Here is a 14,056-nt window from a genome sequence, read left to right on the forward strand (position 1 = left end):
GTTAGAGTCACAATGCCACATTTTAATCTAAATATAAGCAATTATTATTGTAGCCCTGTCAAATACTGTCTAGTGTTATATAAATATTCTCTCTCCAGTTGACCAGCTGGTAGAAATTAGGCCAGTGTATGGACCAGGTAAAAAATTGCTAGAAATATTTTCTTCCTTTTCACTGTTATCTTAGACAAAGTGGCTTGAGGTGGGTAAACATCAGGGAAGAGGAATACTCAGTTTCTTATAAAGTAAATAGAAGCTCTGATAAAAGAGTGGGCATATTCATTTATGTTAAAAATTCATACCCACAAAATGCCATTTGCCCATACAGAAGACTGCTTCTGTTCTATATTCTATGCTTTCTAGGTCACCAATAACATACTACATTTTCCCCAGTGATGAGGTCAATAAAGTAATCTGAATTGATTTTATTAATACCACAGATTTAGCTTTACAGTTTATCTCATTTTTTTATTTTATACATAATATGAAATATATTAACATTTTATAAATACATATAAGATATTAAGTTTTAGATTTGTTTAAGGAGTTATATAATTTGTAAAGTGAATCATCAACCTCTGGTTTTTACTTGTCTTTTAAATCTTAGATTAACTTAAACTAGACAACTGACTCCCCTCCAAGTTTGCCATCACCTTGGGTAACTTTATTGTCATGTAGACGGCTCATCTGCTTCTCTGCTCAGGTCTTTGATTCCCACATCTGTGGGTGTCCTTTACTTCCACACTACCTCATCCAGCTATTCTCTGAGCTACATCCTAGACTTTAAATAATAATAATAATAGTTCATTACTTCTTTAAAATCTTAGAGTCAAAAAACCAATTATCAATTCCATATCCATTACAGTTCAGTTGTTCTCAGTCTTGGCAGCACTTTAGAGTATCCAGAAACATTTTCAAAATTTCTGCATTTCAGATTAATTAAATTGGAATCTCTAGAAGTGAGATCCAAGGATCAGTATACTATATACCTCCCCAGGTGATACCAATATGCAGCCATAGACGGGAACCACATTTTTAACTCTTCCATTCGGTTATTTTACTGTGCTTGTTATTGAAACACTGAACCCTCAGCTGTCTGAAAGCCTCATTTTCCGTTGTTCTTTACCCCACTGATTTCTTGTTTCATTCACCAGTACACCATCAATCCTGGATTAACCTGAAGGTCCTTGCATGCCTCAGCTTGTAGCTGGCTGAGCACTGGTGGTGAAAAATCACAGAATAGGTCAGGATGGTGCCAGCACTGATTCTTCATTTTCGATTGCAGCTGGGTTCTCAGTGTTAGTTATTTCATGTTCCCATTCTCCACAATACATATTTAAAACATGCTTTACTTTTCTCATACTACAAATTACCTGGCTTTAAGAATTCAAACTGACTTTATTTTTCCTGAAATATCAAATGTTCTCATTTTTCCTTCCTTCCCTTAAACCTTCTTCTTTATTGTTTTGTATCTCACAACTTGTGTTTTTATTGAGTTAGCAAAAATCCGAACATCTCCTCTGAGTTCTTTTTTTCTCTCACTCCTTATATCAAAGATCTCAAAAATCATGTGGTTTACATATTCCAAAAATTCATCTATTTCTCAGTATTGCTGCAATAATGACTTTCAATTGGGTATCCACTTATTTTCTTGATTGCTGAAATTGTCTCCAGTAGGTCTCCTACCTCTAGTCTGGCCTCTTTCTGAGCAATTCTCTAGAGTAATGTATCCAAAATGCGTATCATATCTTTCTTTTGCTAATGAGTTTATCAGCTTTACCTTTATTATAAAGTCTAAATTGCCAGACACAGTGGCTCATGCCTGTAATCTCAGCACTTTGGGAGGCTGAGGCATGTGGATTGCTTTGAGCTCAGGTTCAAGATTAGCCTGGCCAACATGTTGAAACCCCATCTCTACTAAAAATACAAAAATTAGCTGGGCATGGTGGTACCCGCCTTGAACCCAGAGATGGAGGCTACAGTGACCAGAGATCATGTCACTGTGAAGCAGCCTCATTGTCTGGAGTAACACCTGAGGTTTATTTTCTCATAGCCATGGGAACAAGGATGCAGACACACAAAGAGTGAGGTTGAGATTGAAAGTTTAACAGCCAAAATAAAGAGAATAGCTCTCTGGTGCAGACAGGGGTCCCAGAAAAATAGGTTGCTAGATCCACAGTGAAATGCAGAGGGTTTTATAGATGATCGGGTGAGGAGGAAGTGTTTTATTTACTTAGGGCAAGAAAAATTGGTTGGAACAGGCATTCTATTTGCATAGGGTGTGAATCTCTGGTAGCCCCCACTTTATTCTTTTATTATGCCACTGCCTGAGCTGCACCATGTTACCCATTTCTTTATTACTATACATGTGGTAACAAAAAAGGGAAGATGGAGCCTTTATGTTGGGCATGCCTGGCCCCCAGGTAGCTCTTTATTGGCATAGATGCCAGCATTCCCCTGTGGAAACTTCCAGCTTGCTTATCTATGTTTGCAGCTCGATTTTTCGGGCTACTTTTGTTAGAAAAGAAATGATTTTAGAGGATGCCCTTTGGGGCTGCCTTTTGTTAGAGGGGAAGCTTTGCCAAGGACTCTTTTGCCTTTACGATCTGCCTAAATAATTTCTTTCTACCTCCTATATCAACTGCACTCCAGCCTGGGCAACAGTGAGACTCTTGTCTCAAAAACAGATAACCAACCAGTCTAAATTGCTGATTTAGACTTAAAGGCTCTCAATCTGTCCTCTGTCTTTCTCTGCTGCTTCATATCAAGCATTTTACAAAATCTTGTTGCTTCTATGTCTTAAATATTTGTCTGCTTGTCAGTACTGTCCCCTGTCTCATTGTTTTCTCCCTTCTTTCATTGGCTCAGGTTGGCATCCCTTTTCCTAAGAAGTTATTCCCTAAATAAGTCTGGGTCTGGTGGCCCCTCTGCTTGGTGTCATTCTTTCTGGTTTTTCTACGTCTACCAGAGTGATTATCCTGTTGTTTTGAAGATTTTTTCTCCTCGTATATATTCCCCATAAACTATAAGTGCTCTAAGGGTAGGGATGACAATAATGTTAACTCTGTCTCCAATGTTTAGCACAGAAGGTGAATAAATTAAGATAAATGTTCAAATACTTCCAATGATTATAATAGGGTTCAATAAGAACTCCACAAAATTTTACAATGTAATAAAACACTCTATAATAGAGAACTATAAATGATAATGAAAATCCTGGGGCTTAAGTGAAAATTATTTTAGTGATCTCATGTTTATATGTTTATTTTTGAGAACTTTTTCGATATTTGATGCACTGAACATGATTCCCAACTCACCAGAAAGGTCATTAGGCATAGATAGAGAAGAAAGCAATCTTTATTTGAGGTCTGAAAGTCACCTGAAAAACCTGGGCCAAAAATATGTCCTTATTTGCTAAAGGTGAGTAATACAGGCTTTGGAGCTAAACAAACCTGTTTGTGAAAATTGAATCCACTATCAACCATGTAACCTTGGGTGAATTGCTACTGAAGCCTCAGTTTTTAAATCTGTAAACTGAAAACAATTAAGCTTGCATCACAGGGCTATCATGAAGGTTAAATGAGTTAATGTATATAAAGTTTTAAATAAAGTACCTGCTAAAGTAAATGGTCAATAGTTTTGTTCCTTTTACAGTGGCACCTAAAATGCTATCATTATTTTGGGTTAAAATATCATATCTCCAGGAAATCCCTGTTAAATGCAGTTATCAAATGTGACTAGCAAACATTTACATGTTAGCTTCAATTTGTGTGTGTGCATGTGTGTATTTATTCTCTGTGGTAATACAATACTAAGAGTTAGTAACAAAAACAGTGGATAGAGTGTGTTATGGCCTTTTAAGAGGTATGAGAGATGCTGTGATAAGTCATTAACTAGGGTGAGGTTTAAGCCTATACCTCCATGCTAGGCCTCTATAGAAAACATTGGATCCTTGGAAAAGAGGGAGATAAAGCCTCAATGCTGAGGCAGACAGCAGGGCTGTTGGACAGGGAAGAGTGCATCTAAGATAAGTTTCAACCTCCTTGTATTTTAATTTAGATAAACTGCTTTATCTCAGTTGGCTTTTGAAAACCCAAAAGGAAACATTTATGTTGATGCTATGGATTTCTGCATCCTGGAGCATTTCTGTGAATCTGGCCCTTTCAATGTTTTCAGGTTAACAATTCTTCTATCACCTCTCTTTGGTCATATTAAAGTGTAAGTACCATGGGGAAGCTATTCAGTAAAAATGTGGCCCTTTGAAACAAGTCATTTCTAGTTAAAATCTTCTGAATAATTGTGCTGCCTAGTTTTTATTTTGTGCTCTATTTTTGTACATCAAGAAATTTAGACATTTAAAGATATGCGTGTTGAATTAAAATAAAAAAGAAACACAATATTAAGTTTTTTATACTGTCAGTAAGTTATGATGAATTTCACTTTCAATTTTTTTTTTTTTTTTTTTAAGACGGGGTGTCACCATGTTGGTCAGGCTGTTCTTGAACTCCCAACCTCAGGTGATCCACCCGCCTTGGCCTCCAAAATGCTTGGATTACAGGCGTGAGCCACCATGCTGGGCCAATTTCACTTTCGATTCTTAAAATGATCTTAAGAAGTATGAAGTGTTTTGTATTAGCTGAATTCTATTTAACATATATAATCTAACCACATTTGGGGAATTTCATTAAAAACCTTGTTAAAACTCTTACGCAGCATTTACATTTCATTTAGCTATCACAAGAGGGCGTAAGAGCTCTGCTTAATGTTCCATACTTTCAAACTTGATTCTCAAGTTGTGTAAAAAGAACCCCCTTGAATGACAATGATGAAATGATTTATTTTTCCCTAATCTATCTAAGAATTCCTTTATTAGCACTTAATTTTAAACTGACATGACAGTGTATTCAAACAAAGTTAAATTCATGGAAATATTAGAATCTTTGCATTTAATAAAGGATGATTTTGCAAAATATCTGGAAAGATATGAGTCTATTTTTTACATTTTTATAGAGTTTACTAATCTGCCTGAGTTAGCTATCATGTTTTTAGCTTTTAGGTTATTGCAACAAAGCTGTTTTATTGACAATGATGCAGCATAATATGTTTCAAAGGTGAAAAATAACAAGGAGAAAAACTTGAAATTTCTTTTCTAGGATAGGTAACTTATGAAAATTTGCTGTTTCCTCTTCTAATTTTATTGTTTTCTTGAAAAAGCTGTGTGCTAAAGTGCACACAATCACTTTATATACTTTGACATTACACAAATCATTACACAGTTTTGAGAAAATGTAAAATGTAAAATTTTGTAAATTTTTATAAAATTTTTTTTACAAAAATTTACAAATTTTGTAAAATTTATAAAATTTTGTAAAACTTTCATTGTAAAATGAAAATGTAAAATTTATATCTCCAATGTAAAATGGTTTCTACATTTAACTAGAAATGGTTTCCAAATTTAACTAGAAATGACTTGTAACCAAGACCCACATATTTATTGAATAGTTTCCATAGAAACTATTCATACTTCAACCAGTGCAAATGAAAAACTTGTTACTGTTTTTAATGCCTTAGCTATTACACACATCAGCTAACTCCATGCAAACTTCTGGGAATCCAGAATAAAAGCCAGAGCTTCCCCACCCTACCCACTGCTCCCAAAGTTTCCCACAGTTATTTTTTTCCTTCATGTGGTTTAAACTTATTAAAGTATGATTATGATAGGTCATTTGTAATAAAAATTCAAAAGAAGTGATTCTAAATACATAGCCTCAGAGCAGTTAGATCAGTTATTTTACATGGAAGAATACAAGTTATACTGTTATCTTAAATAGCACAATTCTAAAATCTCATATTATTTAGTGAGTTGCTACATTAGTAGAATTAACCTCTGAAAAAATTTATTTTCATGTAAAATAATACAAATATAAAATATAATACCTATGTAGGGAAGTTCCAGCACTTGATCTTGTTGGATCTATAACTTTTGTTATTGAACTTGTATTAATGATAGAAAGTTAACACATATTGGCCAGGCGTGGTGGCTCAGGCTTGTAGTCCAAGCACTTTGAAGGCCAAGGTGGGCAGATCACCTGAGGTCGGGAGTTCAAGACCAGCCTGACCAACATGGTGAAACCCCGTCTTAAAAAAAAAAAAAAAATCTAAAAAAGAAAAAAAAAGTTAACGTATATTATTTTACTTAATGTAAGGCAAGAAAATTTTACATAGAAAAGCATATGTATAAATTCAATTTAAAGTTAAGTAATTTCATTGTTTAATTATTGAAAATATATTTGTTGTATACCTGCCATTTGCTTAATCATTTCAATCTAACTTGTTTAAAAATGAATTTAAGGTGATTTACATAAATGTAAATGATTGGAGAAGAGAAAATAATTGATACTAGTAGAAAGGATGAAACAAGTCAAAATATGAAAGAAAAAATAAGAGTGAAACAGAAACAAGTAAATGCACTCTCATCCTACTTTTTACTGTTTTTTTTTTCTTCTAACGATCAGTGGGACAGGATAGAACACAGTCAAAAATTTTATTGCTCATAAATTTAAAACAAAAAAGTAAAGAATCAGGAGAAGGGCAAAGAAAAAAAATTAAATTTCTCTAAAAAAGCCCTACTATGGTATTGAGAACAGAGAAAGTAAGTATTTTCCTTCTGTTTTTTTATGGAGACAAGGCTGTGTAAATGAATGAATAATGCTCCATGACATTTTTACAGTGAATTACTACTTCCTTGCAGTCATGTATTAAGCACTGGGGATTCAAAGATGATTTTAATCCAGTCCATGCTCTCAAGGAAGTTGTGATTTAGCTAAGGAGTTAAACACAAATATATAATTAAAATACTACAATACAGTGAGTTATATGATACAGGTAAAATCAAAATATTGTGCATACAAAAATATCTTGTGGGAAAAAATGCTTTTGATGAGGAGTTAAATGATATTTGTTCCCATTAACAACATATAATAACAAAATAAGTTCTATAGGTCATAATCTTCTCATCTTTAATATTTATTCCTGCAGCTACAGGCCTCATTGCTCTATTCTTGAACTAGTGTAGTTGTATCTTATCTGGTCTTATCCCCTTCAAACTATTTTCTGTATTGGTTCTAGATATTCACTGAACCAGCTCATAAGTGATCCATGATTTAAAGTGTACTAAAAAACAAATTGCAAACTCTTTATCCTCTATTTAATTTTGTATCTGATTAGACCACAAACAATATCCCTATAAATTACACACTTTTTTGAGAACAAAAAGTGTTTAAAAAGATAATCTTTGTATTTCTTCTATTTCCAGCATCTATTCCAGCACCTTGCACATAATATATGCTCAAAAATACTAGCAAAGAGCATTGGATAAATGAATTCAGCTGGTTTTATAATGCAGCACTATTTAACCTTTCTGTTAGTAGGCATTTTGAGAAAATACCACAAATTCATTAATGCTCTTTACTTTTGTGTTGAAAAAATATGTCCATTAAATACTATAATGCATAAATTTTACTACAATTTTTTAAATACTGTTTGGTGAATACTTATGAAATAAATTAATATTAAATTTAGATTTACTAGAAAAATCATGTCTTCTTTTGCATGTATATGAAAGTACCCTATGAGATCTGTCTTTTCTATGTCTATCACTATAGTGATCCATTCAATGCATCAGTATTCTGTGTAAATCTTAATAGGTGTCTAGGTGAATCCATGGTTATCAACGGCTATGATTTTAGCAGAGCAGCCAAATAAAGATCACTTTCACATATTGGATATATGAAAGGCATATTAGATATTTAATAGTAATCATCTAATGTACTGTATTGCCTTTATTTCATAGCACTTTTTAAATTATCTTTTTTTTTTTTTAGAGACAGGGTTTTGCCATGTTGGTCAGGCTGGTCAACTCCTGACCTCAGGTGATCCACCCACCTCCGCCTCCCAAAGTGCTGGACAGGCGTAAGCCACCACGCCTGGCCTAAAATTATCTATTTTTAAATAATAGAATTACCTCATAAATAGATTATTCAGAGAATACTGACCAAAACAGAGATGGTAAACCTTTGATTAAAACTTGATTGTGGGCTGGGCGCAGTGGCTCATGCCTGTAATCCCCGCACTTTGGGAGGCCGAGGCGGGCGGATCACAAGTTTGGGAGATCCAGACCATCCTGGCTAACACGGTGAAACCCCATCTCTACTAAAAATACAAAAATTAGCCGGACGTGGTGGCGCGCGCCTATAGTCCCAGCTACTCGGGAGGCTGAGGCAGGAGAATCGCTTCAACCCAGGAGGTGAAGGAGCCGAGATCGCGCCATTGCACTCCAGCCTGGCGACGAGACTTCATCTCAAAAAAAAAAAAAAAAAACTTGATTGTGGCAAATCAAAGCTTGGTGACATTTTTGTAGACGTTAAATCAGAATTTATCCATTTAATTATGCTTTGTAGAATGGTGCAAGTTTTTGAAGAAACACATTTTTGTGAATTTTATTTAATATCTAATATTAACTAAAATATGTATACACATATGTATGACATTCAGATTAGAATTAATTATTCATTTATTATAACTAAAGCTATTGGGTATCTTTAATATGCTAGGCATGATGCAAGTGTTGGGAATAAAAATGTGATTTATAACTTCATGTCATCTTCAGTTCAGTTGTAAAGATTTTTTCACGGCGTCTTTTATAATAAGAACCCAGACGAAGTGAAGAGAATTTGAGGAAAGCTTCCAGTGTTCTAGATGTATATTAAAGGAGGAGTGGGAGATAACCAGTCAGTCAAAGAAGAGAAGAGAAACGTAGGGCAGAGCAGCCTGGGCTGCTTGGAAAATTAGAGGCTCATTGATCTTGCCAGAGACCAAATTGCTAAATAGGGAGTAGCAGAAATGAGACCACTGGAGTTATTCATTTATGTAAATACTTACCCAACAAATTTTACTAAGCAATATTTATTACCTAATTTGTTTTATTTTAAGAAATGTTTATTATTAATATCTACCATCATGGAGTGTCTGTCTGGGATTAGATGACAAAGGCCTTGGAGTAACATATTAAAGCGGTTGTAATTTATCCTTTTGGCAATGGGAAGTCATTCAGCGTTTAATAAGGAATTTGATGGGTCAGATTTGTGTTTTAGATTAATAACTGTGGTAATTGTGCAAGGCACACAAATGCAGAGGAAGACAATTTACTTATGAGATAGATATGGTCAAGACATTAACTAGGGCAGGGAAGGAATGAGAATGAGGATGTAACTTATTTGAGAATTAGCATATAAATGATTAGCTGATAAATGCTTGGTTCCGAGGTATGATGGAGAGGGAAGAGTTGATGATACCTGTGTGTTTCTAGCTTGTTTGGTTAAAGGGATTGAGTATGGCACCACCAACTAAGACAGTATAGGAGAATTCAGTTTAGGAAAAAAAACACTTTTTTTCTCCTAATAGCAAATCTATAGAAATCAAAAGAATATTCTTAAATCCATATGATATTTATGATTTCCGAGCACACTGAATGTTTTTGTCATTCTTTTATTCTCCAATTCTGTTAAACAGTGTGGAATAGAATGGTAAAAATGAGAGAACAAACATAAGTGATAGAGAGCTTAAATATCCTATTATGAGGCTGGGCATGGTGGCTCACGCCTGTAATCCAAGCACTTTGGAGGCCAAGGTGGGTGGATCACCTGAGGTTGGGAGTTCAAGACCAGCCTGACCAACATGGTGAAACCCTGGCTTAAAAAAAGAAAAGAAAAAACCAGCCTGGCACGGTGGCTCACGCCTGTAAACTCAGCACTTTGGGAGGCCAAGGCAGGTGGATCACAAGGTCAGGATTTCAAGACAAGCCTGGTCAACATGGTAAAATCCCATCTTTACTAAAAATACAAAAATTAACTGGGCATGGTGGCAGGCACCTGTAATCCCAGCTACTCAGGAGGCTGAGGCAGAAGAGTTGCCTCAACCCGGAAGGCGGAGGTTGCAGTGAGCTAAGGTCCTGCCACTGCACTCCAGCCTAGGCTACAGTGCAGGATTCTGTCTCAGAAAACAACAAACATCCTTTGCTCTTCTGCTATGGTGTATTACTGAGTACCTTTAAAAGTCTAACAGGATACTAGGAATAGCTACCCCTGAAGTGAGACTTCAACCTGTTTCTTGTTCCTAATATATTTATTTGACATGGTAGAGAATTGCAGATGGTTGGTTTTTGTTTGTTTTTCAAAACAGGGTTTCACTCTGTCACCCAGGCAGGTCACAGCTCCACTGCAGCCTCGATCTCCCTGGCTCGTTTCCTCCTACCTTGCCTCCCATGTAGCTGGGACTACAGGTGCACGCCATCACACCTGGCTGATTTGTTTTTATTTATGTTTTTATTTTTTGTAGAGATGAAGTCTAGCCATGTTGTCTAGATTGGTCTCGAACTCCTGAGCTTAAGCACTCCTCCCGCCTTGGCCTCCCAAGGTGCTAGGATTACAGGCATGAGACGTTACACATACAGCCTGATAGTTACTAACAAATTGAGGTAATATGGGAAATAAGAAGAAACAATCCATATCTAAACATATCTAAACATTTCATTTTAAATTTCATGCTCTTTGGGTGACTTTTTCCATATATATATATATTTTTTTTGAGATGAGGTCTTGCTCTGTCACCTTGGCTGGAGTGCAGTGGTGCGATCTTGGCTCACTACAACCTCCGCCTCCCAGGTTCAAGCAATTCTCCTGCCTCAGCCTCCTGAGTAGCTGGGATTGGCTGGAGTGCAATGGCGAGAGATCTCGGCTTACTGCACAACCTCTGCCTTATGGGTTCAAGTGATCCTCCTGCCTCCTGAGTAGCTGGGACTACAGGCGTGCCCCACCATGCCTAGCTAATTTTGTTCTTTTTAGTAGAGATGAGGTTTCACCATGTTGGTCAGGTTAGTCTCAAACTGCCGCCTGGGCCTCCCAAAGTGCTGGGATTACAGGTGTAAGCCACTGCACCCAGGGTTTATTTTTATTTTTTTGAGATGGAGTCTCACTCTTGTCCCCAGTCTGGAGTGCAATGGATCTCAGCTCACTGTAACCTCTGCCTCCCAGGCTCAAGCGATTTTCCTCCCTCCGTCTCCTGAGTAGCTAGGATTATAGGCGGCCGCCACAATGCCTGGCTAATTTTTGTATTTTTAGTGGAGACGGGGTTTCACCATGTTGGTCAGGCTGGTCTAAACTCTTGACTTCAGGTGATCCGCTCACCTCAGCCTCCCAAAGTGTTGGGATTACAGGCATGAACCACGGTGCCCAGTCTCACATATATCTGTTTTTAAAAGCTCTTCACTCTTGGTATTATTTATTTTTTGGAGACAGGGTCTCACACCCTGTCACCCAGGCTAGAATGCAGCAGCACAATCTCGGCTCACTGCAACTTCTGCCTTCTGAGTTCAAGTGATTCTTAGGCCTCAGCCTCCCAAGTAACTGGGATTACAGGCACATGCCACCACTTTCAGGTAATTTGTGTCGGGGGAGTTTTTTAAGTAGAGACCAGGTTTTGCCATGTTAGCCAGGCTGGTCTTGACCCCCTGACCTCCCAAAGTCCTGGGGTTACAGGCATGAGCACCCAGGCCTGGCCCATTTCTGGTATTATTTAAATTATCAAACAATTAGAAAATCTACATTTGGAGTTGTTATGTAGCTTGGCCTGCAGTGTAGCTTTCAACTGTTCTTTATCAGGGATTAGGTTTTTCAAGTGTTGCTCAGAGAGAATTGGTAACAATGGCTTAGAGTGCCTATGGGGTTGGCGCCAGATGGGCTGGGGGTCGGCATTGTCTGAATTAGATGTTGGAGTTGGTGACCCCTCACCCCCAGGCACCTTCTATTCAAATGATCATAGTTAGCGGGATATTGACAGCTACTACAGAATCTGTCTCTTTGTACACAGCCCAGGGCCTGAAAAAGAGTCCGTGTTTAATGAATATTTACTGGCTGGCTGAGATTCCTGCAAAAGCCTAACTCTGCTATGGTTCTCAGGTGGATGCCGATTATGACTTTAAAGTTCTTGTATAGTTCACAAAGTCTATTCACATGTGCTACAGATAATTTTAATAATTCAATGCTAGATGTGATGGCTCACACTTGGAATTCCAGCATTTTGGGAGAGCCAAGCAGGAAGATCATTTGAGTATTTGAATCCAGGAGTTCGAGAACAGCCTGCGCAACACAGGGAGACACCATCTCAACAACAACAACAAATTAGCCAGGTATGGTGACAGCACCTGTAGTCCCAGCTACTCAGGAAGCTAAGGTGGGAGGATCACTTGAACCTGAGAGGTTAAGGTTGCAGTGAGCTGTGATTGTGCCACTGCACTCCAGTATGGGCAACAGAGAGAGACTCTATCTCAAAAACTAAAAAAAACATTGTATCTATATATTCGTATTATATTCTATTATTTGAACTTAGGACTCTTTTCATCAAATCCTGTATTTACACCATCCAAAAAGAATTTATTTGATGGAATGAAACCACTGTGAGTCCCCCTCTATGGTCTGTGGTTCTAGGATACATCACCTTTTTTTTTTGAGATGGAGTCTCGCTCTGTGGCCTGGCAAGAGTGCAGTGGCATGATCTTGGCTCACTGCAACACCTGCAGGGTTCAAGTGAGTCTCCTATCTCAGCCTCCTGAGTAGCTGGGACTACAGATGCATGTCACCATGCCCAGCTAATTTTTGTATTTTTAGTAGTGACAGGGTTTCACCATGTTGGCCAGGATGGTCTCGATGTCTTGACCTAGTGATCCACCTGCCTCAGCCTCCCAAAGTGCTGAGACTACAGGCGTGCACCACCATGCCTGGCTAATTTTTATATTTTTAGTAGAGATGGAGTTTCACCATGTTTACCAGACCGGTCTGAAACTCCTGGTCTCAGGTGATCCACCCGCCTCGGCCTCCCGAAGTGCTGGGATTACAGACGTGAGCCACTGTGCCCAGCCTCCAGGCTTTTAATGACAGATACAACTGGCATAAATGGGTGTTTAGAATGAATGTAGCTGAGTCTTAACGCAGCATGCTTTAAATTTTTCAGAACACAAATGTACAGATTATCCAAGAGTTCTGTCAGCTACTGGTGTTTTATAGGAGAGTGGAGAATGTCAGTTAATTTGGTCAATCAGGTAGTGGAGTTAGGAGAGTGTCTGCCCTGTCCGCTGTGTGGGTGTGCCCAAAGCCGTTATCCACTCGCCTGTGGCTGGACATTCCAATGGTTTCTAGTTCAGTCTTCTCAAATCTTCAGGATCATAATGATCCTTAGGATGAATTTCTGGAGGTGTAATTGTGCTATGTATGTACATAGATTTACATGCCCCATATGTAATATGTCTTTGAGACATACTGCCAGATAACCAAAAAGTGTGTGCCAGATTTCATCAGATTGTAGGAGATTTTCATGTTCTGTTTTCAAAATTGAATTTGATGACAGGTCTAGTGTGATGGTTCACACCTATAATCCGAGCACTTTGGGAAGTTGAGGCGGGAGGATCCCTTGAGCCCAGGAGCTCGAGGCCAGCTGGGCAGCATAGGGAGACCCCCATCTCTGCAAAAATTAAAAGCATGCTGGCACCCACCTGTATGTAGTCCCAGCTCCTCTAGGGGCTGAGGTGAGAGGATTGCTTTGCCTCAGGAGTTTGAAGCTGCAGTGAGCCATGATCACACCACTGTATTACACCCTAGGTGACAGAGCAAGATGTTGTCTAAAAAATTTTTTTATATCTAAAAAGAAAAATAATTTGATGACAATTAAAAAATCTACAAATGTGCTGTTTGATAGGTGAAATTTTAAATTTCATCTTTAGTTTGTATTTTTGATATTCAAATGCATATTTTTCTTTTAAAACTTTATCTTTCTTTGTGACCTGATGAACATAACTTGTGCTCACTTTTCTGTTCAGGTGTTTACCTGTTTCCTGTTGGTTTGCATCCACTCTTTACTTATTTTAACTTAGTTTTATTTTATAACAGAGTCTTACTCTATTGCCCAGGCTGGAGTGCAGTGGCACAGTCTTGGCTCACTGCAACCTCTG

Source organism: Aotus nancymaae, unplaced genomic scaffold, assembly GCF_030222135.1.
Source record: "Aotus nancymaae isolate 86718 unplaced genomic scaffold, 86718_ANA_hifiasm-v0.15.2.pri h1tg000011l, whole genome shotgun sequence".
Taxonomy (NCBI): Eukaryota; Metazoa; Chordata; class Mammalia; order Primates; family Aotidae; genus Aotus; species Aotus nancymaae.